General features: G+C 42.9%; 1 protein-coding gene across 1 annotated transcript in view; it reads right to left on the bottom strand.

The window, feature by feature from the left end:
• Positions 1–25,614, bottom strand: part of SLC15A2 (solute carrier family 15 member 2) — a 452,967-nt gene that overhangs the window by 243,889 nt on the left and 183,464 nt on the right. The gene's annotated exons all lie outside the window — the stretch shown is intronic.

The raw sequence follows: 25,614 nt of genomic DNA on the forward strand, positions 1-25,614 counted from the left end.
AATATGTACATCACATCATGAAACACAAATTAAAAGTAGACTAGGGGGCTTATTTACAAGGCCCTTGAGCCACTTTTGCGTCACTTTTCCCATTTTAAAAATGACGCAAAAGTGGCGCAAGGGCCTTGTAAATAAGCCCCTATGTATTTAATTTGGAAGCGCGTGCAGCAGAACCCCGGGTTTGATAATATGTACTATGGCAGAAATGTTCAATGCAATTCAATATTTGTCGGTATTTTATTTTAGCTTATTGTATTTTATTTAGTTTTCTGCACTTGTGAAACTTGGATGTGACTCAAAATTTTCCTAAAGATATGTCCATGATATAAGGGAAGATATAAAAAGTAAATAGAATGAAACAAAATAAACATTCAGAGAGCATTTATAAGATTGACAGAACTGTTTTTACTAGCCCCTGATTTAATACAGTGTAGTCAGAATTTAGCGTTCTTGGGTAAAAGTGAGCACAAAGGGCCAGATGTACCAAAGTTTGCATTGCATTATGGATAGTGTTTGTGCATACCATATGCAATGAGATCAAAGAGTTTTTGCACAGTGCTGGGTGTTATAATCTGGCACTGTGCAAAATGTCCACTTCCCTGGATTCACAGAAATCCTCATAAACATTGATGAGGTAAGATTCTGTCTGTGAATCATGTGAATGGCTGCAACAAACCTGCATCACTGTGTTCACATGTGCATGGTGCCCTTAACTAACAACTTCACATGCATGTTTCCATGAAGGAAGGACTTTATCAGATCAGAGAACTCATTAACTTTTTTCAAGGAAGGCAGATGAGTCCTCTGTCAATGAGGAATACATAAGACAAGCCCTAAAGGTACTCACAAAGGGCCACATTATGTCAAGAGTGCACTGTCCCTATCTGCTCCATGGTGCACCTTTTACTAGGTGCGGCGGGTGCAAACAGGAACAGCCCACCCAATTACAGATATTGCACTGCCCGCAGGGCAGCTGCAAACTCATTGCTAGGATGGGTGCCACACATTTCTGAAAGAGAGCATGGCTATTTGAAACAGGCACTCATAGTGCTAGTGACATATAGCGCACAGCCTACTTTGCAAAGGGGCAGAGATTCTTTTCAATGCAGGTACATTGAGTGACTGCATCAGCATGCAGGTGGATATCTGGGAGGCTCATTGAGCCCATGCCTCATTTCAAATGGCATTCTTGGGGGCGGGGGTGTAATGATTGTGAACTACCTTTTTGTGGCACACACTCTGTGCATCCATTGATGGACTCTTTGCTTCTGTGCCCACCAAATTGGATCTCTCATCTATACGGGGCCTCATGCAAATGAGAGATAGCACCCTTATAATCATGGCAGCACTATATGTGAGTCAGTGAAATCTGTGTCATTGAAGGGGCGTGACAAGCTAAATGACTTAGGGTGTAGAAAGTGGGGGCATTCTCCTGTTGCATCCCCAGGGCACTTATGCCCCATTTAGGTAGAGGCAGTAAATACTGTGCACCTCTAAGCAGTAGGGAATGTGTTATGTTGAAACAACCAGGGGGCTGTAACACGCTGAAGAGGGACTCAGCAATGTTCCAAAAGTTATCAGCATGAGGTGAGATCAATTGGTTTGTTAAATCAGAACCTGAGTGTATCAACATCAGGTTACTAAACAGGGTGCCAGACAGACCCAACGTTGTGTATTGTTTGGGCTCTGATATAACAACCCAGTTGATGTCCTTTATGCTACCAACGGGAGAACTTTTGGTGAATCACTTAATTTGAGCACTACTCAAACTCATATTTAGTAATCTAATAGACATCGTAATCCATTGTAATTGTATTATGTTGCACGTACTACCCCTGACAAGGCTTTGAAGCACTTTAGGCCAGGAAACATGCTGCTCCAGAACTCAGGTTTAGTGGTTAGTCGAATGTTATTGGCTATTGTTAGTTATCACTTATTGTAATTAATTTTTTGCACTCAAGCAAATCATTCCATGCACTTACTCCAGGTTTTTGTGGCAGATTAGACTTTGTGTGTTCAAGCAGTCCTAACTTTAGAATTCCTAAACTGAGACAAATCCTAATTTTAAGACTTTCGGTATTCACAGAAGGCATTTAGGAATCCTAAAGTTAGGACTCCTAACTTCTGTGAATACCGAAGTGAGTAAGTGTCTTCTGTGAATACCAAAATAAGTAAGTGCCTTCTGTGAATACAAAAATGGTAGTAAGTTTAGGATTTTGTCTTAAGTTAGTTCTGTGAATCGGGCCCTACGTCTGCTGCTAGACTCCAACTAGACCACAGCTCTGCAAGGTCAGATGATCACCTCAGGGGGTGGAACTATTGGGAGCCTAAGACTGTGCTCAAATGAAGCAGTAGCCTCAAGATCATAGCAATGCGAGAAAATATATGGGCAAATCATGCAAACATTGAAAAAGAGATTCTACAAATTCTGTAGCTGGTGTCTTCTGATGCTCATTCTCAAGTTAGCTCACAATATTAATTACAAAAGCAACATGGGATCTATATGGATGTCTCTGGATAGGCAAGATAGAGAGGGAGACCAGTTTTCCCAGACAGTGGAAGTGTGTTTTTGGCATTCCTGTGGCTAGAGGATGGAGATCCAGACACTGAGGTGAGGTGAATGTTGATAGGGCTCTGCTTAGAATTTCACTGATGACTTTGTTTGTAATGGGCTGCTGATTAGACTTCCTGAAACACTGCAATTCGGTAGATGAGGAGAGTGGACTATGTTGTGCAAGGTAATGGGAATTCTTAAAGTGAGCTCCAGCTTTTTGTTTTCCTAGATGGCACTGCAGTTGAGCTGATAACAGCCAAGTGCGCAATCCTCACATCTCTTTGTTCCACTGTTGTATTTGGTGCAGGCCAGAGATGGTGCTGCAGTGAGAAACATCTTCCTACACAAAGGCTGTGTCTGGAGAGAAGTCTGGTAAAGGTATTTGAAAAGAGAATCTCCCCAAACCAGTTCCACAGTATAGATGTACTTGCATCCTGAATCAAGTTAGAATTATGTTTTTATAACCACAACTTCCTGGCCCCTCACTAAGAATTTGTGGTAAATGCAGGGTCTACATACAGGTGTGGTTCAATCAAGAACACTGTGCTGCAGAGGAATTATCATTTATACATATGAATCCTGATGAAAAGTCAGAAAGCCACTATCACTAAGTAAGTTTGAGTGCAAATCCTTAAGGGCATGCGGGACCCCTTCTGAAGCACCACCTCATTGAAAATGTAGATTTTATACCTTTTGCTTAAATATGACTGCAAATTACATACAACATTCATTATCTTTATGACTTCACATTTGCCACACTGAGACTGAGTTATTTTTTTATGTACTGTGATGCTAAAATATGCAAAATTATCAGAGGCATGTATAAACACGTGTTTGGCGAATAAACTTGACATAGCTGCCTTAAAGTCTGTTAAATTGTGCAACAAAGGATCATTGGAATCAACTAGAGGCATAGCCCAATTGGCCGCTACACCTCCAAGGTATGAAATAATAAAAGCCACTTTCGAAGTACATGTGCCTAGATTATCATGAAGCCAGTTAATGGAAAACCAAAAGTTTTTGGCGACGCTGGTCCTGCAAACATGTAAACATGTAAGATCGAAAATGTTTGTTCATACATAATGGGGCACAATTTTCATATTATACAGTTACATTCCTTCTCTCAGAAGTAATTCTAGCTCCAATAATGTAGTGATTGAGCTAAACCTCTCATATAGCATTGGGTAATGGACACTATTACTGGACTGGACTCAAAGTGGGTACAAAAGATATGAACGTAGAGTGATTATTTATATGTATATGTAAAAATATATGTATATATATATATATATATATATATATATATATATATATATATATATATATATATATATATATATATATATATATATATATATATATACATATATATATATATATCAATATACCCCTGCAGCCGCTGCAGGTGAGAGGGGTGGGGCAGGGGGCCAGGTGAGGTCAAGAGACAACCACGAGGGAAAATTCATTATTTATTTACGTTTCCCTCGTGGTTGTCTCTCGAAATTCCCCCACACCTGGCCCCACCGCTCCTACCTGCAGCGGCCTTCTTTCTTTCAGAAAGCTGGAAAGAAATGGAAATGTGTTTAAAGTAGAATGTCAGTGTTTAAGTGAACTGCAAATGTCTTGACACGTTTCGTTTATCATGTATCTAATGTTAACTCCTTATGTTCACTTTTAAATTGTCATCACCATTTACAGAGAGAGTGGGATAATGGCATGTATGCCTTGGATTCATTCTCATTCATTAATTCACTCATTAATTCATTGTTTTATTCAATGAGTCAAAGCAGATAGGATATATGCTGTATCACACATACACAATTCTCCTCCTGAGGTGTCCCAATATAAATGTTCTAGGTAATTCCATGGTTGGGGTACACACACATAGGTGTATAGGGAACAAAATGAGATTTTGTGGGTGGGGATAGTCCATATTCGCACAATCTCTTTTTTATTCCAAACAGTGCTTAATTTGCAAAACAATATGTGTCAGGGCCCTTGTCAGGACGCCACCACAGCTTGCTCCACCCATTGCCCCTGTCAGCGCATCCATCACAGTACCTGCACAACCACTGATCATCACATTGCTACAAGTGTGCCAATTCGAGCTGTTCGATGCCCCCAAAGCTATAAGAATGGCTTTGGCGGCAGGCATTAGAAGTTTTTAATATATATTGAATTAATAAAGCAAGTTGTGTTCTGCTTATCTCTAAATCACACAAACAGTCATAGGTGCTGGTGTTGACAATTAAGTGCTAGTGCCAAGCACTGGAAACCATCGATTCAAATTAAGCACTGATTCCACAGATAGTGATGAAGTCCTGGCTTTCACAAATTAGACATTTTATGATCCAAGTTACAAAAATAAGGAGCAGTTCCTAAACTTTTGACTTCTGAGGACTCCCTCAGAATCACTATTGAAAGCCAGGTAACCCAGCCTGAGAAACACACACAAAATAGAGAAACAAGTACACATCAAACAAAAAGAGAAGTTATGAAATATTTTATTTCATTCACAAACTAAAAACATACAGAAATCGAAATTTTTATATTAAAAAGAAGTTGGAGCTTTTGAAATGTGGTTGAAGCAATGTGCTAAATTATTGCGCATCACTTGACCTGTTTTGCTCCTAATGCATTCTCTCTTTTAGTTGGGGCATAATAATTATTTAATTGACGCCACCAATCACCCGTACTAGATTCTGTTTGCTGTACTTGTGTTGCTGTCATGAATAAAGATAAGGGTAGCAATTTAATTTTAAGCCTTCAATCTTAAATAGTCTACATCTTTACAGAGCATTATAGCATTTATAATTTCATCTTTTTATGGCTATATAATTTACTGATCTGCTACTATGATTTAATTTCCCTTTTCAAATGCTCTCTGAGTAGGCATTATGGACTCCCAGTGGTCATTGGACACCAGATTAAGAATCTTTGTACTAATGAGACATAGGTAAGGGAAACATTTATTAATCCTGTTTATTTGACAGGCAGATTTGCATTAAATATCAGGCTCTGTCACAGCAAAGAATTCAGAGATTAGGTAATTGAGTGGTAATATTCCATAGGAAGTCCTAAAGTTCTTCAGGAATTCATTGTTTTGTGTCTTGTGCTGGACCTTTACCTTGGCGATCCAAAGTTTTTTGCCTATGATTTTTAATTATGTAACCAATAGCACGGACACTGAAATGTACTAGATCCTTTAGGACTGGATTGTGAGTGGGTGTATATATAGATACATACCATCACACTGCCATTTAATTTGGCTTTGCCTTAAACTTTTGAAGGAACAGGCTATGTACTTACTCCATCTTTGGAGTTTTTCCAACTTTTGCACATTAGGCCTCTTGGATATACCACATTCTCCCCTGGATCAATATACTTCTGAGTCAACCTCTTTGTGGACTCCATATGATTGTTGTACTTTCGGTTGGATTTACTATGCAAATAGACGTTTTACTGAATTGTTTTGGACGCTCCTATAATCATTGTCCTGTCCTGATGATGACCATTTAATTATATTATGGTCAAAAACGCAGTCTACGCATATATGTGGCCACAACTGAAGGGGACGCATTTTTTGCCTTGTGTTATTTTTGTTTTGTCCTGAATTTCCTATTTTGTATAATCTCTTCCTCAGCCACTTTATTGATTACACACTGTATTGTTTACATTGTTGTCTGTGTACCGTGTTGAGCGCCATTGTCTTATATGTCCTTGAATTTAATTATTAATCTTTTTTCAATACATTTTTACAAATTGCATTTATTTATAAATGGGTACTCTATATCTAAATGTTTCTTTCTTTCTTTATGTTCATGATTCTTTTCCTTTGATTAATATAATTTGTTTTGATGTATGTATTGTGTATTTAAGTGTTAAACTTGAACCTTCAATATTGTTTGCCCCTCGTTCAGGTTTCAGGGCTGCCCCTGTTGTTGATAATTAATTGTGTGAAATTCTGACATTAAAACATAAAGTTTTCTTTATGTGACTCTATTATTTTGTGACTTCCCCAGTGAAAGTGTAAAACATGAAAGATGCAACTTTAGGACTTTCGTAATTAGGAACTGCTTGAGAGAGCTAGACTTCGGGAGCAACTGGATTGTTCCCTGTTTTTGCTTTAGACTAAGGCCCTGATTACGACCTTGGTGGTCGAACCGCCAGGCCACAGCATCAACGGTCGGAAGAGAGCCTCCAATCCAGCGGCATTCCGACAACTGCATTTTGTGTTTACTGCTGGTGATCATCTTGCGGCGGTGGCATTTTTCAGCTCACGGAGTGAGCCTGAACGCAATGCTGCTGCATTTTAGTGCCTGCACTGCTGTGCTGCACTGTAGCCATGCACCATGTTGTGCATGGAACACAGTGTACGCACAACGATGCAGGCATAGGGCGGCGCAACATGTACCCACAGCAACAATACCCAATGGACTAAAACAACCAGAGGCCCTGTTTTGGGACCGTTCCCTGCTTTTTTGCTGACCTTTTCATGGCAGGGTTCCCGTCATGACAAGGTCGGCAGAATGGCAGATCGGAATAGGCGCTTTCCTCACAGTCGCGAAATGACGGATTCTGGTGAGGGTCTTCTGTCAGTCTAACCGCAATTGTAATCATGAACCACTGGACCACTAAGGAGGCATGGGTCGGACCACCACCACCGGTCCAATTGTCTTGTGACTGCTGTACTCGTAATCAGGCCCTAAGTATACTTTTTATATACTTTTTAATCAGTGCACTGATTCGTGTGTTATGGTGGTTACAATTTGATGAAAGACTGTCTGTGGGAATATTAAGTATGCTTACAAACAAGGAAACCTCTAGTGCCTGCAAGAGTACTAGGAGTCTGTGATGTCATCATTAGAATGCTGAACTGGTGCTGCTTTAAAGGTGCACAAGAGAGTTGGCTGTTGGTTGGTCAGAGAATGTGAGGTAGAAGAAGCTGTTTCACCGGGGTTCCAGAAAATCATGACTTTCTTTAAGTGGACTTTAGCAATTTGGGATTTAAAAACAAAAATAACTTAAACTCTTTACATGTTATCCATGAGATAGGCCCAACCTCTTATGTTTTTTTAATCTAATTCAGTGAAGCCCACTGATTAGGCAAATGTTACACAGTAGGTAAAAGGTGGACCCGATAATCCCTATAATCTGCAATTGAACCACCATGATCGTGATTGACACAATATTATTTGAAAGTTAAACCCAGGCACTGACAGAAGATGATGCAGGTAAAACGAGAGTATAAACAATGATGTCTATGTTCACTTAGTGAGTTCATGTACAATGAGTAGCATACAAGTACAGCAACAGTCTTCTAATATACAGTGAGCATTTTGCAACCATTGGATTAGAAGATCCCATGTCTTCTCTGAAGAAGTTCTTTTACCTAGTCCTATTTTACAGACTTGTAAACCTTTGAAACATGAATGTTCAAAATGTCTGGAAGGGCACATTGGTCAATTATATTCTGTAAATCATCTTAAGTGAGATGTGTTTGATTGAAGGTTAATGTAGGGAAAAACTCAGAATACAAAGGTCATACACAGATGTGTTTTGTTATGTTATGTTATGTTAAAATTTCCTATAGAGCGCACGTACACCGATTGGTTTCTTGGCACTGTTTCTAGGATATAACAGGACCTTGTTGGTTTAATTGTATGCTTGAGTTTTAGTCATAAGCGTGGGTAAAAAACCATGTCTGAGGAGCCTTATGAATCTCAAAAGGTCAGCGCAGGCTCTGATGTCAGGTGGAAGGGAGTTCCAGAATCTAGGTGCCATCACTGCAAACCTGCATCCGTCTTGTCGCTTCAGTTTGTAGGACAGTGTGACCAAAAGATTAATGTGGGCTGAGCACAGGTTACGGGTAGGTATGTGCATTTGAATAAGGCTAGAGATAAAGTTTGGGCTTGCACCATGCAAGGACTTAAAGATAAGGCAGCCAACTTTGAATGTGCATCGTTGTGGACTGGGGAGCCAATGTAGCTTCCTCATGAGAGGGGAGACGTGTTGCCATCTGGGATGCTGGAGGATCAGTCTAGCCACCTGGTTCTGCACCAGTTGCAGTCTTTTAGTAAGATATAATGGTATGCCAAAATATACAGAGTTGGCATAGTCTATATGTGATATAACCATGGCTAGAACAACCTGTACTAGTGCTTCCCTAGTGAGGAGTCCACTGATCTCCCTGAACTTTCCTAACTGAAGGAAGCAGGTGGAAATTACCAATCCAATCTGAGATTTCATGGTACGGTCGCTGTTGATTATCACCCTAAGACTCTTGGCTGAGGGGGATGGAGTGGGGGGGAAATGGCCAAAAATGTGAGCTCCATGGGTTCTGAGTGCCCCCTATAAGAATAAGTTTGGTCCTGTCCGGATTGAGTTTTAAGTGGTTGCTGTTCATCCAATTACGGATGTGCAGCATAGTAGCTTGGAATTTGGACACAGAATCAGAATTGTTATGAATGGTAAACATTGTTTGTAGGTCCTCTGCGTAGTTGAATGTGCACACTTTTGTTTCTTTCAAAGACGGGACCAGTGGAAGCAGGTATAGGTTGAACAAATGCGGAGCTAATGAGGAATCCTGAGGTACTCCACATGTTGTTCTCATTTTAGATGCAGTGAACCCAACACAATATTAGTTTTATTTGCTATGTACACACATTAGCCTTGAACAGAATTCCAGTTTCCGTTAATCTCAAAGACGACCATGCTTTATGGAAAAATACTCACACCAATAAAATATTGTAATGGATAAAATATCCACAGAGGGTCACAGATTGAGTCAAAGTCGTGGAATTCTGGCTGTGGTATTTCACCAAAATATGGTGACTAGGCCTGGGTGTGAAATTCCGCTCCACTCACAGAGTTTGCGGAGTTTTTCCCACTCCACGCTCTGCGTAGAACGCGGAGTTCCGAAAAACTCATTGGACAGAGTTTTAACCCTACTTGCGCTCGCCACCAGTCGCATTGAGAATACTTCTATTTACATTTAGGAAGATGCCGCTCGAGTACACTGTACATGGTGCTGTTTGTGCTGATTTTAGAGCGTGGGACAAACACCAGGTGCTAAAAATCAGCACGAATGGCGCAACGTAACACACTCCTCCACTTTCAGAACTATGTGTAGCACGGCAGAGTTTTTTGGTCGCTTCACAGAGTTCCTTGTTGTGTAAGTCTGTGAATTCCACCTGGGCCTAATGTGAAACAAAAAGGTCATTGCAATGGTATTGCGATGTAAAAGTTATAGTCAATGGGCCCGATTCACAGAAGTAATCTGAGACAAAATCCTAAACTTACTACTTTTGGGATTCACAGAAGGCATTTAGTAGTAGTAAAGTTAGGATTTTGTCTTAAGTCTGTCTTAAGTCTGTCCTAAGTTTGTCTTAAGTTTGTCTTAAGTCTGTCTTAAGTCAAACTTAAGACAAAATCCTAAATTTACTACTACTAAATGCCTTCTGTGAATACCAAAAGTAGTAAGTTTAGGATTTTGTCTCAGATTAGTTCTGTGAATCGGCTCCAAAGTTAATATCTCAGGTATGAATATCATTTTAATTTAGTTTGAATTATTGTGTAAATAATATTGTTGCTTAAAATAGTTTTTTATATTGTTGTGTTATGTTGTTTTTTTGTGCTTTTTTGTTATTTTCTTTGAGTAGTTTATGTTTTCATGAGCTGGATGTGTAGTTTATAGGGAACGTGATAGGGAGTCTTTATTTTGTTTATAATGTTTCAAAAACACATTTAGTTTGTTCATTATATATTTTTTAATTTATATGTTTTGTGTTTATTTAATTAAATATATTTGTTTCTATGTTCTTTTAAATATATAATTTGAGATGTCATCAGTGATGTCATTGGCCTTGTCATGAGTGATATAATATGTGAGGTCATAAGAAGTGCATTGCGGGGGCGTAAGTAATAGTTAGCTCCAGTATCTATAACTTCTAAATTTTTCTGGTTTTGTATGAGTGAAATGTGAGCCTAACTATAAGGTCTCTAAAAACCTTTGGTTTTTTTCTGTGAAATTACACGTTTTTTTTGTATTCTATTTCCTAATTATAACATCCCTGTAACCTTTGTTTTTGTAAAAAAAATTCTAAGGTTTTTTAAATATTTTATTTCCTTTGGTTTTTTGAGTAAATGTATATGGTTTTTCAACTAGTAGTCGCGTTTGCAGAGTGGTGGAGAAATATTGCCTTTTTCTTCATCTACCTCCCAGCAATCCCACTGTGTGGGACTTACTGGAGGTAACAGGAGGGTGTTTAGGTCCCCAAGGCCCCTCAGCAGCCAAGGGGACTTCATCCCCCAACCAGTAGTGTACCGGGCGGCACGTTTGCAAATTGGTGGGGAATGGGGATGTGACCTTCAAAGACCTCTCAGCAATCCCGCTGTGTGCGACTTTCTGAAGGTAACAGGAGGGGTTGTTCACCCCCAAGGTCCCTCAGTAGCCAAGAGGACTTCATCCCCCAACCAGTAGTGTGCCAGAAGATTTGTTTGCAGAGTGGTGGAGAAAGGGGGCATAGCCTCCGAAGACCACTCAGCAATCCTGCTGTGTGGGACTTACTAGAGGTAACAGAAGGGGTTCCTGGCCCCAAAGGACCCTCAGCATCCAAGGGGAACTTAACCCCCAAACAGTAGGGCACCAGGTGGTGCACATGCAGAGTAGTGGTGAAAGGATGCCTGGACTCCATTGACCCCTCAGCGATCCAACTGTGTAGGACGTACTGGAGGTAATGGAGTGGCAGTTGTCCCCCAAGGACTCTCAAGAGTCATGGTCACTTTATCCCCCAACTAGTAGTGTGCCTGAAGGCACGTTTGCAGAGTGGTTGAGAAAGGAGGTGGGGGACGGCGACTTGCCAGGGCCGGCTTTTTAAAAAAAATTTTTTGGTTTTATTAGGTGACAGGGACTGCATGGCCCTCCTTTCGTGGGTTAATTACTATCCTGGGGACCCCATCCCCTAGGACCAGGTCTTTTTGGAAAGTGGGAGGGGGCCGCATGGCCTCCTTCTCTGGGCCGATTCTGGCTCAGAGGACCCCATCCTCCAGGGCCTGGCCTTTTTAATTTTTAATATGTAGAGGAGGGGGCAGCGCAGCCCCCCCTCCAGGGCCAGTCTTGGCACCTGGGACCGATCACCTGGGGCCCGTCCTTTATTGTGAACGCCTCAGGGAGGTGCTGGCCCACGGGGCACGCAAGGTGCAGGAGGCCCCCAATTTAATTTTGGAATGTGGCCTTGGGAGATGGTGGTTCCCAGGCCCGGGGGATCAAATAGGCTACCCCCAGTTAATAATGCATTAGCCCAAGGGAGGTCGTGGTCCCCCGGGCCAGGGAGAGTCAGAGTGGCTCTCTTTTAAAAATAAGTAAACCTTGGAGAGGTGGTGGTCCCAGCCCATGTGCTTCCCTAACTTAATATGAAAATGACTCTGGGACCTGGCCCACCCAGGGGCCGGTTACTAACGAAGCTCGGGAGTTGGTGCTTTGTTTTAAAAAAAGAAATTGTCAAAATCCATGGTTCCTGTGTGACTACTACTGAATTGTTTTTTAAATAAATGCTTTTTTGGCCCTGCAGTGTCCCTGTGGGATGCCCCCAAGAGGTCTAGGGAGGTCATTTTTTTTGTTCTCTTTTTTTCTGGGACTCAGCTCAAGCCGAGTCCCAAGATGTCTGCCAACACTTCCTGGGTTGAAGTGTTGATAGCCAATCAGATCTCAGCACGAGATCCGGAGAGGTCACAGATCCTTCGCATCTCTATATATACAATTTAAAATTTCTTTATATAACTCCGCAACTATTGAACGGATTAACACCAAATCACAAAAAGGCACTTCCCTGAACCAACATCTACATTTGCTGTAATTTCAACAGTTTGGGCTGTAGTAGAGTCTAAAGTACCTACAGAAATTAACATGGGGAAAACACGTTTTGGGACCCCAGCCTTTTTCTCAACCCCCCACTTGATGGATCACCCTGAAACTTTTAATATAGCAGTGAGTGGCAAACTAGTTTTTAAAAATCTCACACAGTTATTGGCAAATGGAAAAAAAGCTTTTCCTATGGAAAACTACATCCCAAGTATAACTACCTACTGGCGACCGCCAGTATATACATATATTGCAGGTGCTTGTTTTGGTTACAGTCTGCAATTTGATTTATTGTAGAGTATTTGTATCAATATATTTTTTATTGGATATGAAATAGTGTATAAAGTTAAGGTATTTCACAAATATGGCTTAGATTGTAGTTGGAATAGTATATCTACCCTCCTTAAAGTTCAATGCTCTCTCAAATGTAGCTCAGATTGGAATGGAGTGGCAGTAGTAAATCCAAACCCCTTAAAGTCCAACTCATACTTAGATTAAAGTGGTAATAGTTAATCTACCCCCTTCAAAGTCCAAATCATTCCCCGATGTGGCTTAGATTAGAATGGGAATAGTAAATCTACCCTCTTCAAAGGCCATTGCTTTTTCCGATGCAACATAGATTGGGTTGGGAATAGAAAATGCACCCCACTCAAAGCTGAATGCTTTCCTTGATGTGGCTTGGATTGGAATGGGAATAGTAAATCTGCATCCCCGAAAGCCCAAAGTTTCCCCAATGCGGCTTACATTGGAGTGGAAATAATAAATGCAACCCACCAAAGACCAAAGCTTACCCGAATGTGGCTTAGACAGGAGTGGAAATAGTAAATCTACAACCCTCGCTACTCCTGCGGTACTCCAGTAGGACCACAAAACATGTAAAAAGAGCAATAATAATAATTATAATAATAATAAATGTATTTCAGTTGTAAAAATACAGCTATAAAAGTACATGCTAAAACACAACAAATACAGCGCCAACAAAATACAATAAAATCGCGTCATTATCTGATTATATCCTAAGGCAAAAAAGCTGCAATAGGTGATAGAAATCTTTAAGTATGCCTAGGCTCATACTAGTAAAACATTTAAACATGAAATATCAGAAACTCATGAGAGCCCATAAACATTGCAAAATAATTGCAAGATAAGGTGACTCATACTATAATTCCAAAACAGTTGACTCCGTGTTTGAAAGGCCCCAGACTCAATAGCCGGAGATTATCAGAGTACTATAATAAATCTTAATACGTGAGAGACTTCTGTTATACCACATCTTCCCCCTTTAATATCCACAAAATTAAACCAGAAAAAGTAATCAATATCATCCTACTATTATTTGTTTAAAATACAAAGTCAATTAAGAATGCATAAGTAAACAAAAATAGATTATTTTTATGATATCCACACTTTACTATCAGTAAATAACCCCCTTTGCAAATAACTTCATAGAAACTTTTTGAAACAGAAAAAACCTTTTGGCAAACATATGGGAGCATACCACCTATATACATAATGAATGATATATAAATGTTGGTTGAGCAACCAAACATCACATGGTCTTTATGCCACTTGAGTTTAACTTTGACTTTTTTGCATTTGACCCTTCAGAACATTTGACTTCACATTGTTATGTGTCTTAGTCTGCACATCTTGAGAGGCAAAGCATCCCACTTCTAATAACTGCATACATCTCCTGAGTCCAATATAGCAACATTTGTATTCAACTCTTTAATCACAAAAGGTCCCATATATTTCAAATTTCCTTCTTTTATCATTCCGGGTCTTTTACCAACACTCTATCACCCACTTTCCATCTTTATTCAAGTGTGTAGTTCTTTGCCGTATATGTATATTTATGTTCAAACCTCCGCAAAGCTAAGTTATTACTAGAGTGTTGTTCAACCACACCACTGTTCAATTTTAGCCTCATCGGATTCAATTTACAGTGAGGCTTCCTATCTCTAAGTTCCACAAAAGGTGATATCAATGTTACCTCATTAGGTGTGCCACAATGTGCCCATCAAGTTTCTCTCGACACGTCTTTCAATGCTTTCCCATGAAGAAGTGCACGCTGTGCACGACTCTTCACTATTTTATTGTATTCTGTTCTACTCTCAGCCTTGCTATTAGCTTAAGGTGAATAAAGATCTATCTTAAAATAAACCACAGACAGTTCCTTCAAGAAACTTTCCAATTCCTGGGACACAAACTATAACCTGTGGTCAGTAAAAAAACACTTAGGAATTCCTTCTCATGAAAGCTCCTCTTTCAAGAGCTCCATAACTGTTTGAGTATTTACAGCAGAGACACATTTAGTAGCTACCCACTTTGATATGTAATCCACCATTAACATTACATATTTTTCATCATGAGGCATTAAGTCAAATGGACTCGCTATTGCAACGTGGTGGATGATGGACCAAAGTGTGAAATTGGCGCGTACTATTTATTGGTTCGTCCAGACTAAGTTTATATGATAGTGGTGCCCCTTCAATGTGATCCAAAAGGATCTACCTCAACATCAACACACTGCCTGAGCACACACTGAAATCATTAAACAGCCTATTGCAATCATATACTGGAACACAATTCTAAATGGATTTTCTTTGGTCTTTATTTTCTTCTTTAGTTATCCAGTCAACATGTGTTTGGTTGTCTGGGACAGTTGCCCATGACTTTCTCAGGGCTGTCTTTCGATGTCAAATTACTTTGAACCTCTGCGCCAGTTGTAATTCTGTCCCGGCCAGTGGGAAGTAGTCATCAAAGTCCCAAAATTCTCCAATATACTGATACACTTTTCCCATCAACCAGAATTCCACATTCTGGCATATCAATTAGATCAGTATCTACTGGTCCATCATTCCTTACACTCAACATGTACTTTTCCTCCTCTTCCACACAGTTCGCACCAAGCTGTTTAGACCCTCTACACATACAAGCATAATGTCTTTTCAAGTCACATATTTTGCAGACCGCAAACCATGCAATGCATACAGGACTGTTGTAGAGATGTTCTACACTGCCACACCTAAAACACTTAAGTACTCCATTTTAAGCATCATTTTGCACATATTAGTTTTCTCAAAGTTCTTATCACCTTCTTTATTTTTCGTACCAAACCTTTTCCCCTTCCCTGTCTTGTCTTCATGTTTACTTAAACTCTTTACCTCATTAATTGTGCTACCCGAACCCAAATTAGTCTTTTCCTTTTTGTTCCCAGATTTCACATACCCACATGCAGTTGTTCTCATCACTTCAACAATTGCTACAGCATCTCTTAAATTAGGGTTCTTAGCCAATAACATTTCTTGTACCCTGAAATCATTTGTACATCTCAAAATGTGATCTCTCAGCAAAGAATGAACCAACTGTTCGAACTCACATGTGCGGCCAATGTCCTAAATGCCGCAACATATCTTGTTTACCTTGCAAACTCGTACACAAGTTGTGTCTCTCTAAAACCACAATAATCTGTGATTCAAAATGTTTCTCCAACATCATCACCAACCTGTCAAACACATTGTTGGGTTCACCTTCACCTTCCCCCACATTCACTAAGTCAAGACTTTCATAAACATTCCTCCCCTCAATTCCGATATTATGCAACAATATGGCTTGTTTACATGTACCCGAAAGCTTCTCTCCCTCCATGGCAATCAGATATGAATCAAAAATCTGTTTCAACCTATTCCAAAGAAGAACAGGTTCAACTTTTGGCAGTTCAGAAATATTTGTACTTGACATGCTGACAATTACAAAACAATTCAAATAAAACAAAAACTGTTATGAGTTATGTACCATTACTCCCATCCCCACACAACAACTCACAATGCAACAACCCTATATTTCATAGTACTATATTCTTATATGGCAACAAAAACAAAATGTAGTCACTTCGTTGTTACTTCTTGTGAATACCCAATCTAAGCTAATAAAAATGTATCTGCACTTAGTCACATGCCTTCTGAAATCAATGGCTGCAATGCAAAAAACAAAAACAAAAAAACAAGTTCAGCAGTGCACTTACTTGAATGATGTGAGCATCAGAGTGAGTGCATACATGCCACAATAAGCACCAGAATACAAGAAGCCAGTCTGTTACAAACTTGAATGGTGTGCGTGTCACAGGATGTGCGTACTTATCTATAAATACAGCAAACAAATTAGAGCAATAGTTTGCCCACAACTTGTACTATCCTCCTACTTTTCTAAGATGGGCACTGTAGTCTACAATCTAGTTGCTCTTGCAACAGAAGCTCTGCCTCTTACGCTGAGTCACAAGTTGAATCACTGACACTAGGCGCTCCTCCTAATAATCAAGTAGGCATCGCTTGATTATATAATGTACATTTATTCTTAAGTGTAGTACAAATCACCAACCCTGCTAGACTCCGATCTACTCTGATCTACTCCCAACTGCCTTCCTTCTGTTCCAACCCTCTAGAACCCTTCTTCTGGAACATTGCTTCACAAGATCACATATACAACACTACTCTCCTAGTATTTATTTATTTAGAAAGTTTTCTATAGCGCGAACATGACCACCGAGGGTATCAGGGTACTTGACAGTTTATACATCAGGAAGGATACAAGAGGTAAAAAACAGAACAAACAAAGAACAAAGTTAACAGTCTTGTAGAGCTGGGTGCCCTAGGGAGCCTTGGCAGCTAAGACTCAAACTTGCGAGGGTGTCCACAGTCTCTTTCGAAGTTCCCTTTCTAAGGCAAAAATTTCTTCATCAATAACACTTTGACATCCGTTTTGAAAAGGACAGTAGAAGGATTCAGCCTGACTTCAGGGGGCAGGGAGTTCCAAATCCTCAGGGCAATACCGGAGAAGGCTCGATTGCAGGTGTTTCTTTTCTTGAATTTTTGTGGTTTGAGCACTAGAGTGCTGGCCCTTCTAGATACTCTCGATCCACCTGAGAGCTCCAGTTGTTGAACGAGGTACATCGGGGTATTGAAGTGAATGGCTTTATGGGCCATGCATACGACTCTTTATTGTATCCAAGCTTCATATGGGAGCCAGTTCAGGGATACCAAATCTGGCGAGATTTGGTTGCATCTCTTAGGCCTGTTAAGAACCTAGCAGCAGAATTTAATGCAGCCTTAAAAGGAGACATCGTCGATCTTCAAAGGCTGCAAAGGGTTGCTCTACCATAATCCAGCTTTGAGATCACTAAGGCTTGCACCACAACCTCTAGGTCTTGTGAAGGGAGAAAAGATTTTATTTTCCTTAAGATGCTCAGTTGTAAGTTCGCTCCTTTGGTGAGGTTACTAATGTGCTTCTGCATGTTCAGACTCTTGTCTACCATTATTCCCAAAGAGGTTGCGGAATCAACAATGTGTGGCGTACAATTAGAGCTGTTAGCTGATTCATCCATAGTTTTATGACTGGAGAGTGCTTGTGTGGTGCCATTAGGATCAATTCAGTTTTGAGACCGTTGAGCTTCAAGTGGTTATGTGTTTTCAGTAGGACTGAGTTGAGAGACCTGATGTCCTCAGGGGAGGAGATCTTCAGGTAAAGTTGGGTTTTATCTGGGTACATGTGATAATGAATGCTGGATGATTTCAGGATAACTGTTAAAGTCTCCATGAACAGATTGAAGAGCGAGGGTGAGAGCGCAGATCCCTATGGAACCCCCAGCGTGACCGGAGTAGGATGAGATAGGGACTGGTTCACCTTGAAGCTTTGGGTTCTATTGTGGAGGAATGAGGAGAACCAGTTTAGTACAGGCACAGACAGCACCATCCTATGCTCCAAGAGCTCAATTAGGTTATTGTGTTTAACAGTATCAAATGCTGATGAAAGGTCAAGTAGGATCAGTAGGCAAGATTTGTTTTAATCAAGCAATCTAAGCGCATCATCTACAATGTGGGTGAGAGCAGAATCTGTGCTATGACCCTGGCGGAAACCGGATTGAAATTGGTCCAGGAGTTGGAATTGATCAATGTGGTTACACAGTTGGACGTGCACACATTTCTCAAGGAGCTTTGCCAACGTGGGTAAGTTAGAAATTGGGTGGAAGTTATGTAGGTCAGTGGGATCTGTGGATTGTTTCTTTATAATAGGGGTAACTTGCCCAGATTGTAGGCAGTCCGGAATAGCACCTTGCAAAAGTGAAGCATTGATAATCTTAGTCCAAAGTGAGAGGTTCTGATTTCAGAGAAGAGGTTTGTTGGCCCGGGTTTCGTTGAAATGATTAGATGGTTATATCGATTTGGAAGAATGAGGCAGCTACTCTTACCAGAGACATTATTACTGATTGTTTGAAGTGTGATAAAGGGATGGATATCCCCTGGCTATCTGGGGTATATCAGAGTTTATGCAGCAATAATAAAGGCTGCATCTTTTTAAATCCTGGTAATGCTGAAACTCTGCACAAAAAAGACCTCAGAAGTGCTTTTTACTTGTTGTATAGCACTGAAAGAACTGCGCTGGAATCAAAGAAATCTCTCATTTCCAGTTATATGTCACTGGAGCGGCCCTGCCATCCCCTACCAAATTATCTTGTTCTATCTATGAGTCAGTGGGAAAGGAGTCTTTTATTCCGTTTGAGAGCAGGGACAGTCAAATTTGCTCTGTGTTTTGCTCTTGGCTTCCATCCATGTCTGAGTTTCTTAGGCTGGATTCTATTAGCTCTTATAGAATCCAGGATGTGGAAGGTGATGCAATGGTGGTCTGTCCAATCAGACGGGACGATGGATTGCAGTTGGATGGTATTGAGCTTACCAATGACAAGATCTACGGTAGCTCCTTTAGTATTCGTGGGGCTGTCACAAATTTGGATTAGGTTGAGGTCTAGCAGGAAGGATTTAAAATGATTGCCCCATCATTCATATCATTCCAGTAAAATCTCCCAGGAAGATCTGAGTGCCATGGAGATCAACGTTAGCTGAGATAATGTCCATGATCTGTTCTATGAATGGAAGGTTGTCGCGTAGCGGGTGGTAGAACGTGTGCAATTTGCATAGGTGTTCGTTGCTACCAGCCATCTCAATGCACAGGTACTCACAAGACAGTAGGAGATCGGATTGTAGTTGTTTGACTGTTAGATTGCTATGAAGTATACAAGCGATACCTCCATCATGACTGCTTGATCTATCCAACCTAATGATATCGTAGTTGGGCGACACTAGAACATCCAGGATGGGAGCAGATGAGTCGTTTAGCCAGGTTTCAGTCAACATTACAAGGTCAAGGCCCTGAGCAAGGATGAGGATGTTAGCAGCATGTCTTACTGCCGATTTGTAGTTGAGAAGCACGCATTTACGTTTTGGGTTGGAGTCAAGCATGGTAGATAGTGTGGTGGTGACTCTTGTGAGGTTGTTCTAATTTAAGGCTCTGGTGTTTAACCTAGATACCCTGAAAGGGTCCGTAGGGATTGCTTCAATTTGGTGCAAGTTTGTTTTGGTGGGAGAATATGTTGGATCATATTAGAGTAGGAGAGAATGAATATCCCTGTCAGGCAGTGAGGCTCTACATCTAGAGGGTCGTGAAGGGTCATTAGGATGGGGTGCGGTTTCCCAATTATGGGGCGATGACCTATGAGTTGACAGGGAAGCAGGGAGCTTGGTGCTCCCGTTAGATGGCAACATGTAGATAAGGCGCTTAGACATTGTGGAGTACCTTAATCTCGAATTAACTGACAGTTTTGAGGTGATATGTAATAGGCTTCGAACCTCTGCCTTAAGTTGTTGGACGCAAAGTGAGATCTCATTTAGTCTGGCTTCCAATGAAGTGGGGGAATGGGAATGCGAAGGCTAAGAGCACGAGACCCTGCAGTGCTGGAAAACGAGTGGATGAGGGGATCAGTAAGCCAGGCGGCGACTGTGTGTGCCAGGTGTGGAGAGATTCCAGGACTTGGTGCTGGGAGCTCGGAGAGTTGGGTGGGTTAGGGGAAGAAGAGTTAGTCGAATATTGACCAAGAAGAATCTGTGGAAGCAGGCTAGGATTGAGGAGTGGGCTGGGTGAAGGGGTCAAGGGAATGACCGGAGCGATGTTGTGATCTGTTGAGCTTGGTAAGTCAGAGCTAGATATTCTAGAGGAGGGGTGAGCATGCAGACTAGTATGGTGGCTGTACTGAAGAGGCTCAGTCCCACCTGGAATGGCAGGAGAATTGTTATTACGTGTGGTGGTAACTAAATGGGATTGTTAGACCTGGCATCTTTGGCGTGGTTACCCCTGACTTTTTGCCTCTACCTCCTGTGTTTTTTGATGCTATGCTGGATTTTGTTTTTGCTGGTTTAGATGCTTTGGGCACTTTGCCACTGCTGATCAGTGTCAAAGTGCAAGTGCTCCCTTGGTAAATTGTTATATTGATTGGTTATCCATGATTGGTATATTTGTTTCACCTGTTAGCCCCTAGTAAGGTGCACTCCGTGTGCCAGGGCTGGTGATTCAAATGCTACTAGTGGGCTGCAGCACTGATTGTGCCACCCACAGGAGTAGCGCTAAAATGATGCCTTAGGCCTGCTTGCAGTGCCTATGTGCAGTCCAGGACTGCCATGTCGACCTGGCCAGTGCACCCACTGACCAGGCCTTATCCTTCCCTTTCTGTACATGTCAGGCATCCCTATGGTGGCCCTAGGTACCCCCCTGGGCTGGGTGCAGTGTATCTGAAAGGTAGGGCATGTACTGAGGTGTGTAACATGCCCTGGTAGTGAATTACAGCCATTTTCGTTTTTCACTGCTGAGAGGCTATCTTGCCGATAGGATAGAATGGGGAAGGCTGTTTACATGCCTATCTTCCCATAAGGGAAAGATAGAAAATCCAAGGTTGGTATCTCTGTGTTCAGAATTTAATTATACATCTTTTTAGCAAGATGGTTTTTAAATTCACTGTGTGAGAATAGCACTTTTTAGAACGTAGCTATTCTCCTGTTGAACCTTCCTGTGTGCCTGTGTGCTGGTTGGCTGACTGGTGTCATGTGATGGGCTAGGTGGCTCCAGGAGCCTGGATGAGTCAGCAGCAGGGTGAATAGGGAGATCTGCTTTAGATGGGTGGGAGGAGTAGTCCCTGGGTTTGAATAGGGCTGCCCCTGCCAGCACAAAGCTGGCTCCACCCCCTGCTGGCCAGGCTGAGGACTCTGCCTCTGCTGACACAAAGAAGGCTCCACCTCCTGCTGAGCATCTAACGACCCTGCCCCTCACTCTGAAAGGAACCAGGTGCTCCAGAGCAGAGCACACCCAGGAACCGGTTTGAGCAGGGGAATCCCCCCACTGGAACAAAGAGAGACAAAGACTTGGAGGGGTATAAGAAGAGGACCCCAGACACCTAAAACTTTAGATCACTTTGGAACTAAGAAGAAACCTCTGCCAAGGAGAAAGCTGAAAAGGACTGAAGAGGAGAAGACTGCCTGCTTGCTGTTTTGCTTTGCTGCCAAGGGGAAGGACTTTGCTGTGTCCCCTTCTTTTGATTCTGATCTCCAAGGGCCTGAGAAGAGCTGGCTCCCTGTTAAGAAGTCCCAGGAACAAAAGGACTTCACCACCAGCTCCCCTGGAACTCTGCTGAGAGAGTTCTGACCTGCCTTGGAGTGCTTGCCCAGTCTTGGGGCCTCAGGAGGTCGTTTTGCTGTGTTTTGGGAGCTGGGAAGCAGAAGCGTGAAAAAGAGCAACTGGTACCCAACGCATCATCCGATTGCGTGTCGCAAGAACGAGAGTGCGTGGAAAATTTCATCGCGGCACCATCGCAACACGCAGGGTCCCCGCATCGCCGAGTGCGTCGAGCATCGTCCCGAAGCGTGAAGATTCCTGACATTGCGAGGGTCGTCGCAGAACCAGCTTGCGAGCCGCACCACTGCCGGTGCGTGAAAGTCTCCAGTCATCGGGTGCGTCGACGCAGAGTCCCGTTCCGTGGCGCATCGAGAGTTGCGGCGCCGGAAGACAACGCTGTGCCGCGCATCGTGCCACATCGAAGCGTGTCGCATCGAACCTGTGCGTGAAGCTTCCCTCTAAGAAACCTACGCAACGAAGGCCAAAGTCATCGCATCCTCCCCTTACAGATCGGAGCCGGCGCATCCACCTCTGCTGCATGAAGCAGGGCTGCTGCAAAGCCTCCCCAGGATCTCAGGAGTATCGCATCGCCTTTGCAAGCTTCCTTGTTATAGCTTTTGGGAACCTTATCGCAACTACAGGTACTGTTGGGCACGAAAGTGTCGCATTTTGTGCATTGAGAGTCGCATTGTGCAAGACACTGACTTTTACATCCTGGAGTACTTTCTGCAAGCTCTTGAACTATCTTTAAAGTAACCTTTTGAATTATATGTTGGTTTGTCTGTAGTATTTGGTCTTGTGAAGTTTTTAGTAAAGATACATTATTTTTCTAAAACTGGTGTGGAGTAAATCTGTGGTGTTTTCACTGTGTTACTGTGAGTGTTGGTACAAATACTTTACACATTGCCTTTGATAGCCTAGACTGCTCAGGCCAAGTACCTAGAGGGTGAGCAGGGGTTATCTTAACAGTGTATCCCCCTTTCCCTGACTAGAAGCAAGGGTCCCTACTTGGACAGAGGTACCTACCCTGCCAACTAGAGACCCCCAGATCTAACATTGGTGGTCAGCGGTGAGGATTGAACTTGTATTTGTACTTGACCCACAGTAATTGGTGTACATCACTAGGAGTGCAGACCAATAGACAACCACATACTGTATTTTTGATTCTATTTTTGAGTAACTCTTCAAGAGTATCATGTCTCAGGTGGCAACAAGTGAGAAGGCAGAAGTGGAGTTTTCCATTGCAGATTTGTATTCGTACGGAGTTGTAGCACTCAAGCAATTCTGCAAAGACCGTGGTTGCCCCTTTAAAAGCGGAGCTAGAAAGGATGAGCTCCAAAAAGTCTTGAAGGCCTGGTGGGAGGCCCAAGTGGAAGATGAAGAGGATGGTTTTGTTCCCCAAGATCTGCCCGTGGGCAGAACAGTCTCAAGGGCTGGCAGCTCCCATTCCAGTAGGGGGCTCACTCCAGAGGAGCTGGAGGAGAATCAAAGGGTGAGAGACCATGAAATGGAAATGATGAAAATGAAAATGAAGCAATTGGAGGTAGAGAAGGACAAGGCGGCGGAAGAGAGCAAGAATGCCCGTGCCTTGGAAGAGAAGAAATTGCTTCTGGCTCATGAAGTGAGCATAAGAGAACTGGACATCAAGGCCAAGCAGGTGGAGTCCGGTTCAAATGGTGGCAGCGCACAGCCAGTGCAGGGGGGTAAAGTATATATCCCCAAGGATTTAGTACAGAATTACAATAGGAGTGAGGATATCTATGCATGGTTTACATCATATGAAATTGCATTGAGAATGAATGGTGTGCCTGAACAGCTTTGGGGGGCGGGCCTGTGAAAACATTTTGAGGCTTCTGGGAGGAGTGCTCTAGAGCCCTTAGAATTAGCAGGTACCATGACCTATCCCAATATGAAGGAGGCCTTATGTCTCAGGTATGGACTTACTCCAGAGCAGTATAGACTGCAGTTTAGGAACTCCAAGAAGAAAGAGTCTGAGACTTGGATGGAGTGTGTGAATCTGTATTTGCGGGCACTGGAAGGTTGGATGAAGGGCAGTAAGGTAACTGATTATAAGGGGTTGTTACATTTAATTAGTTGGGAGCACTTGAGTAGTCTATGTGTTCCAGAGCTGCGCCAGCATCTGTTAGATAGCAAGCTGACGGACCCCATTGAGCTTGCTAAGGAGGCGGACCGCTGGACCAGTACCAGGGTCCACAGAGGAATTGTGGGTACCATTGCCAAAGGTGGGCAGGGTCCCCAGCAGAAGAGTGGGGGGGACAAGGGTAACCAAAAGGAGTTCTCACAAGGGCCCCAAAACAGTTCCCAGGGTAACCAGTCCCAGCCCCCCAAGTCAAAACCCAAACCAACCTGGCCCCCTAAGGGCAGGTCGGATAACAAGGGTCCCATTAGGTGTTATCACTGTCAGGAATTGGGTCACAAAGCGCCTGTGTGTCCCAAGAAATCCCAGGCACCCTCTGGTGTTCCAACCCCGCGTATAGCTAGTGTAGCTTTTGGTGGGGATTTAATTTCTAGCGATTTGGAGGGATTAGCAGTTATGTACCTTGTCTCTTTAGGAGACACAGAGATGGTCCAGGAAACCCCTGTCCCTGATAACACTAAGAAGTACAGGCAGTGGGTGACCATCAATGGGAGGAGGGTGGAGGCTCTCAGGGACACTGGAGCCAGTGTGACTAGGGTCAGGTGTCAGTGGGTCCCTGAGGAGCTGATCATTCCAGACGTACTTCACCCAGTAGTGTCAGCTGACAACTCTGTGCGCCTTTGCAAGGTGGCACATGTTCCCTTTGAGTGGGGGGGGGTCTCAGGTCCTCTCAGAGTTGTTGTGAGTCCATCCATGCCAGTAGACTGTCTGCTAGGTAATGACCTGGAGAGTTCCCCGTGGAAGGAGGTGGAACGCCAGGCTCATTTGGAGATGTTGGGTTTGCCTGAGTGGGTCTGTGTGACCACCCAGTCCATGGCAGCCAGACAGGGTTGTGAAGCAGACCTGGAGCCTGAAACAGTGGCCCAGGTCCCTGCCAGAAAGAGGAAGGGCAAGGGGCGTGGTGCGTCCACCCCCGCTGTTCCCACGGTCCAGGAAGGAGCAGAGCCTGCGGGGGATGCCCTGGAGCCTACAGGGGAACAGGTAGCTGAGCTGGGAGACATACCTGAGCTGACCCATTGGCAGCAAGAGGGTGGTCCCTCCAGAGAGGAGTTCTGCCGTGCGCAGAAGACATGCCCTACTCTTGAAGGTCTGCGGCACCAGGCTGCAGAGCAGGCAGCAGGTGCTGATCCGAAGAACTTCTTTCTCTACTGGGAGAATGACTTGTTGTATAGTGAGCCTAGGTTTGCTGAGCCCAGTGGATCACGTACCCTGGTGGTACCCGCAGGGTTCAGAGACTTCCTACTGGGTCTGGCTCACGACGTGCCGCGTGCAGGACATCTCGGGCAGGGTAAGACCCGACAAAGGCTTGCCACCCACTTTTACTGGCCCGGGATGAAGAGGGACGTCGCTTCCTTTTGTAAATCATGCCAGACTTGCCAGGCAAGTGGCAAGGCTGGAGGAAAATGCAAAGGCCCTCTCCAGCCTTTTCCGGTAGTGAGCACCCCTTTCGAGCGGGTGGGAATAGATATTGTGGGGCCACTGGACCCCAGGACCGCCTTAGGCAACAGGTTCATCCTGGTCATGGTGGATCATGCCACCCGGTAC

The sequence above is a fragment of the Triturus cristatus genome, chromosome 3_2, assembly GCF_964204655.1.
Source record: "Triturus cristatus chromosome 3_2, aTriCri1.1, whole genome shotgun sequence".
NCBI lineage: Eukaryota > Metazoa > Chordata > Amphibia > Caudata > Salamandridae > Triturus > Triturus cristatus.